This window comes from Globicephala melas, chromosome 6, assembly GCF_963455315.2.
Source record: "Globicephala melas chromosome 6, mGloMel1.2, whole genome shotgun sequence".
NCBI lineage: Eukaryota > Metazoa > Chordata > Mammalia > Artiodactyla > Delphinidae > Globicephala > Globicephala melas.
In genome coordinates this window covers 34,803,273-34,809,887 of record NC_083319.1, presented here as the reverse complement: position 1 = coordinate 34,809,887, position 6,615 = coordinate 34,803,273, and the positions used below count along the sequence as shown (strand labels likewise).

The 6,615-nt window shown below is 44.0% G+C and overlaps 1 protein-coding gene across 2 annotated transcripts in view; it reads left to right on the top strand.

Moving 5' to 3' along the window:
* The window catches only part of LOC115838658 (stimulated by retinoic acid gene 6 protein-like), a 72,677-nt gene that overhangs the window by 1,246 nt on the left and 64,816 nt on the right, over positions 1–6,615 (top strand). The window lies entirely within an intron of this gene.

Sequence of the window (6,615 nt, the reverse complement as noted above, 5' to 3'; positions counted from 1 at the left end):
TCTGCACCCCGTCCATGGCCCAGTCCTGGCAGGGGTCCCAGACGAGAAACTCAAGGGAGTCTTGATTGCTGGAGTTTAATGTGTGGCCAAATGAAGACATTGGATGGAAAGAAGGACTTGTTGACCAGACTTTACGAGTGGCTTTTCATGCCTTCACCCCCAGCCCTCATTTACCCTGTGCTGTTTTCTTTATTTTCTGAATTTCTAGAGAAGAGATGGAGGAAGCCTCCTGGAGTCTGGGAAGACCAGCTACAGTACTCTTGTGTGATGTCCATTTTGCTTTTCAAGGTCCTTTCCAGTTTGCAGCTTTCAGGAGATGTCCTTATTCCCAAAAGGAGCCCCTGCAGAGGCCACTTTATGTAGTGGTCAGAGCAGGGCCAGCTGCCTGGCCTGCTGCAGCTCTTCCCTTGCAAGTAGATGCATAGAACAGGTACAGGCAAAGTACCATGGGAGTGGTGGTAGATGGTGATAAGGACTAAATATAATAATGTCGGTATAGCACTCGACATGGCTCTCAGTACTTATTAGCAATTGATTTCAACCAGGAGGCTGCTGTCTTTACCTGGAATGGTCTTTAAAAGTGCTCACACCCCTTGACCTTCTACACCCTTCTATAAGCCTCTCCTAAGGAAATATCACTATGTGTGAAGATTTCATTCTGGAGTTGGTCACTACAGCAAAAATTTGGAAAAAACCTAAATGCCCACTGATAGGCAATGATTAAATAAATTATGGTATATCCAACAATGAAGGATTATCTGGGCATTGAAAATGAGGAAGGAGAAGTAGCTTAAGTGCAATGAAAAGATGTTTGTAATATATTGTTTAGTGAAATAGCAATGATAAATTGCATGTCTAGTATGAAGGCATATTTGTAAATATGTGGTTTTGTATACGTGCAGAAATTCAAGATAGTTTAATGATGTAAAGGAAACACTTATAATGTTAAACGGAACAAAGCAGGGCCTGAAAACAAAAGAGATAAGCTCCATGCTGGTTTTCAGAAACATCCTTCCTAATGGGTTCAAACTTTCAAATGGTCATGGCTGTCCAAAGTGAGAATGGACTGCTCCAGAGGTAGTGAGCTCCCTGTCAGTGGAGGAGTTCAAGGATGGCAAGGAGTGTGGAGGGGATCAAAGCATCAGGGATTGGGTGAGAGGATCTCTAAGTCCTTCAAACTGAGCCACGATTCCCATGGTACAGTGCCCTGAGACCTGGACTGGACAAAAGCTGGTCGTGATTGGCAAATAAATGTACACAGGAATGATTTGCCAGCTTTTAATGCAAACATTGAGAGTGCAGTAATTGAATGGTGTTATAATGATGAAGTTAATGTGTGCTTACTGCAGGTTGGGATACACAGTCACAGAGGCACATTTACAATGATCTACATGCCTTTTAAGTAGTAGGAAGAGCATTCTGTAAGCATGACTCAGAATTAAAGCAGAAGACTCATTTTCCAACACTGAGCCTGTGGTATCTGGTTGGAGAAAACATTCCAAAGCTTTGAAGGTGATAGGCATCCATTTCCTTTTAAAAGTTGCCGGCAAGCCCATAGCCCAGCGAACTCTGGTTCCCAGAGCACCAGTTAGCACTGTGGGCAACACCTGTGGGCCCATAGGATTATGGGAAAAATGGAGATGAATTCTCCCGGCGGGAAAGGAGGTTGAGGCACCTCTGCCACGTGGCAGGTATGAGCTCCCATGGCGTGAGTGTCTACCTCCTCTGCTCCCAGCGAGCACACAGGGAAAGCTGGCTAATGCCCCACTCAGGGTGGATGCACACACACCCAGCAGCTGCTAACATGGGTGTGAACGTCCCAACCGATTCACTCCTCCTGTGAATGTAGATATGAACGGCTCCGTTCATATCTAACTTGCCCTCCGGGAGTGGAGAGGGGCTCACGTGAGCAGAGGACCCTCCATCCACAGGCCATACCCTTGAATCTCAAGCATGACAGTCAGGCCAGGCATAGAAGGTCCCCATCCAGGCTGAGGGAATATGAAAGCCCTGTCTCCAGGCCTCTGCTGGACCATTCTAGAGTAGAAGGAGAGGTGGGTTTCCAGAGAGAAGCCCATGAATGAGGGGTGGCAGTTCTAGGGGCACAGATGTCAATCCAGTGCTGTGTAAGAGGGGACATACAAGATGTAGAGCTCTGCAAAGATGGGGCCTCGGGTGCTGAGCAGCCAAGTAAATGGTAGAGGGCTTTGCCCTCCTGCCGTAAACAACTCTAAAACCTGGACAGATAACGAAAACAGCTGTGTGCAGGTGCTGCATAGTATTTTCCATCGTGGGGCTGTGATCCTTGAGAGGGGACACACATAACGTGAGCCCCACATCTACCCAGACCTTCCTCCTAGATAGGTTTCCCAGGCCACAGTATGGGGAGGTAGAGCCCAAGCAGATGGCAGAAGGTCTCCTGGACAGATGAGGCAGAGATCAGAGTTCAGGGCTCAGGTAGCTGGGTTTTGTGGGGAGGCAGCCACAAAAGAGGGAGGAACCACAGAGAGGGAACCCTGGAAGTCGGTGTAGAAATTCCCCTTCAACCTTTGGCTGATCCGGAACCACACAGGTGCAGGGTGAGATCCGGAGGCTCCGCAGAGAGCAGCCGCTGGGGGGCTGAGGGCTGGGTGGAGATGGTGGGGCTCACACAGGCCCATCCAGAATGGAGTGCCCCAGCCCACCAGGAACCCTTTCTCCAAGCTCAGAGACACCAGGCAAGCAGCTACCCACTGCAGAGGTGTGAGTTTCAGCTCTAAGAGCTCATGCCATATACTACTAAGTTTAAATAATTCCAACCTTTCCCGTTTTTTTAAAAAAATATTTATTTGGCAGCTCCAGGTCTTAGTTGTGGTACATGGGATCTTCGTTGCGGCACGTGGGATCTTTTAGTTACGGCACGTGAGATCTAGTTCCCTGATCAGGGGTCGAACCTGGGCCCCCTGCATTGGGAGTGCAGTCTTAGCCATTGGACCACCAGTGAAGTCCCTCGCTTTGTTTTTCTAGTCCTGATAGTGATAGCTGCTTCCTGCAGTTGCTACCTCCAGATTACCTAGTTAACAGTTCTTTATGTTAACTTCCTTTTTTTCCACCTGATTAGACCCTAAATGGAGTGGTCTCAAGAAACAACCCTTAAAGATGGGTCACAATCAGAGAACCAGAGAGCTTAACTAGAAATAAGCACCAATAATAATATAAGTTATTTACTAAAACAGTAAATTTATTTCTTATAAATAAATAAGGTGAATTAGGGTAAATATTGCTGAAAATGACATAAAATTTAATTGTGTGGTTTGCATAATTACAAAGTGAGTTGAATTTACAGCCTTGCCAATCTCTTGTGTGAAAGTTAGGCCATTGATTAGGAAGGAGTGGGAACTTGGATTTTGATTGGTTAGCCTTAATTATATGTGGCATAATCATTTCTGGTAACCAAATCTTAAAGTTCTATCAGGGTGCCCATGTCAGTGGCGCTCTGCTGGTCAAAATTTGAGACTTTGAAATAAAAATTTTGTCGTATTTGTGCCTCCAAAAAAAGAGAGTTAAAATGGGGATATCTGGTGGGCTCAGAGGAAGCTGAAAGTTTGGAGCCTCTGAGTTATTCTCAGCCTCTCCTGCCAGTGGAAGCAGCTTGCAAGTTATGTGTGGGAATACTCACTTTCCCTTGCTTAAGGACACTTTGATAAGGTCACCCAGGGCAGTTATCTTGCAAGGGATACCTTTTCTCCTCAAGACTTAACCCGCTCCCTCTTATGGCCAGTAGACTCACAACTGGCATCAGAGCTCCACATGTTCAAACAGGGCAAGTACAGAGTGTGATCTGGGAAGATACAGCTTCTCCACTGAAAGAATGGCAAGATTTTGCTAAACTACATTGCAGCATCCTGGGGAGTATGTGCAGGAATGGATTCTAAGGGTGTTAGACCAAGGAGGACAGTTGAATACATTCAATAAAAGTTGAATTTATTGATACAAGTGCCTTACCTGAGATTATGGGCTTAATGTGTTGGTTTGTACAGCTGGTTATGACTTAGCTGTTTGAGTGAAATTGAGACTCGATGAGCATCTTCCCTATTGTGTTATGAAGGAAGGAATCAAAAGGCTTATGGGAGATGTTGGAAGAGAGTTATTATTGACAACCTGCACGCCCACCCACCCACTACATTCCCCAAGGGGGGGCCCAGAGGACTTTCCTTTCCCTACAACATTGGGGAATTCATTAGTGGGGGGAGCAGTAGTATCCTTGAAAAGCCCTGTGGTGACTCTCCTCTGTCGGTCACATATGAGGGTGGGAGATTCCACCATTGAGATTGGCTCCTTGAATCCACTGGGGATGATGGGATCCCAGAAGAACAGAGGCCAACTGCCAAAGACTTAGCTGGGTGCAGGTATCATAATGGATGGCAGGGTGAATTGGATATCACAGTATTTGACCCACAGGGATCTTTGGCCTTGGCTAATTGTCACAGTGTCCCTAGGAATGAAAGAGATGGCCTCCTACTAAAAGGTTACTTGCTCTATTACAATAGGAAAAACTCTTGGTCTCATGTCCAAAAACCAATTTGAATCACTGTAGAAGAAAGCCATGGTCTCTCTTTTTTTTTTTTTAATTTAATTTAATGTATTTTTCTATACAGCAGGTTCTTATTAGTCATCCATTTTATACACATCAGTTTATACATGTCAATCCCAATCTCCCAATTCATCGCACCCAAACCCCCCGCCGCTTTCCCTCCTTGGTGTCCATACGTTTTTTTCTCTACTTCTGTGTCTCAGTTTCTGCTCTGCAAACCGGTTCATCTGTACCATTTTCTAGGTTCCACATATATGCGTTAATATATGATATTTGTTTTTCTCTTTCTGACTTACTTCACTCTGTATGACAGTCTCTAGATACATCCACGTCTCTACAAATGACCCAGTTTCGTTCCTTTTCACGGCTGAGTAATATTCCATTGTATATATGTACCACATCTTCTTTATCCATTCGTCTGTCAATGGGCATTTAGGTTGCTTCCATGACCTGGCTATTGTAAATAGTGCTGCAATGAATATTGGGGTGCATGTGTCTTTTTGAATTATGGTTTTCTCTGGGTATATGCCCAGTAGTGGGATTGCTGGGTCATATGGCGGTTCTATTTTTAGTTTTTTAAGGAACCTCCATACTGTTTTCCATAGTGGCTGTATCAATTTACATGCCCACCAACAGTGCAAGAGGGTTCCCTTTTCTCCACACCCTCTCCAGCATTTGTTGTTTGTAGATTTTCTGATGATGCCCATTCTAACTGGTGTGAGATGATACCTCATTGTAGTTTTGATTTGCATTTCTCTAATAATTAGTAACGTTGAGCAGCTTTTCATGTGCTTCTTGGCCGTCTGTATGTCTTCTTTGGAGAAATGTCTATTTAGATCTTATGCCCATTTTTGGATTGGGTTGTTTGTTTTTTTAATATTGAGCTGCATGAGCTGTTTATATATTTTGGAGATTAATCCTTTGTCCGATGATTTGTTTGCAAATATTTTCTCCCATTCTGAGGGTTGTCTTTTTGTCTTGTTTATGGTTTCCTTTGCTGTGCAAAAGCTTTTAAGTTTCATTAGGTCCCATTTGTTTATTTTTGTTTTTATTTCCATTACTGTAGGAGGTGGATCAAAAAATATCTTGCTGTGATTTATGTCAAACAGTGTTCTTCCTATATTTTCTGCTAAGAGGTTTTTTTTTTTTTTTTTTTTTTTTTGCGGTACACAGGCCTCTCACTGTCGTGGCCTCTCCCGTTGCGGAGCACAGGCTCCGGATGCACAGGCTCAGTGGCCATGGCGCACGGGACTAGCCACTCCGCGGCATGTGGGAGATCTTCCCGGACCGGGTCATGAACCCATGTCCCCTGCATCGGCAGGCGGACTCTCAACCACTGCGCCACCAGGGAAGACCCCACTAAGAGTTTTATAGTGCCCGGTCTTACATTTAGGTCTCGAATCCATTTTGAGTTTATTTTTGTGTATGGTGTTAGGGAGTGTTCTAATTTCATTCTTTTACATGTAGCTGTCCAGTTTTCCCAGCACCACTTATTGAAGAGACTGTCTTTTCTCCATTGTATATCCTTGCCTCCTTTGTCATAGATTAGTTGACCATAGGTGCATGGGTTTATCTCTGGGCTTACTATCTCGTTCCATTGATCTATGTTTCTGTTTTTGTGCCAGTACCATATTGTCTTGATTACTGTAGCTTTGTAGTATAGTCTTAAGTCAAGGAGTCTGATTCCTCCAGCTCCGTTTTTTTCCCTCAAGACTGCTTTGGCTATTCGGGGTCTTTTGTGTCTCCATACAAATTTTAAGATTTTTTGTTCTAGTTCCGTAAAAAATGCCATTGGTAATTTGATAGGGGTTGCATTGAATCTGTAGATTGCTTTGAGTAATGGAGTCATTTTCACAATATTGATTCTTCCAATTTAAGAACATAGTATATCTCTCCATCTGTTGGTATCATCTTTAATTTCTTTCATCAGTGCCTTATAGTTTTCTGCATACAGGTCTTTTGTCTCCCTAGGTAGGTTTATTCCTAGGTATTTTATTATTTTTGTTGCAGTGGTAAATGGGAGTGTTTCCTTAATTTGTCTT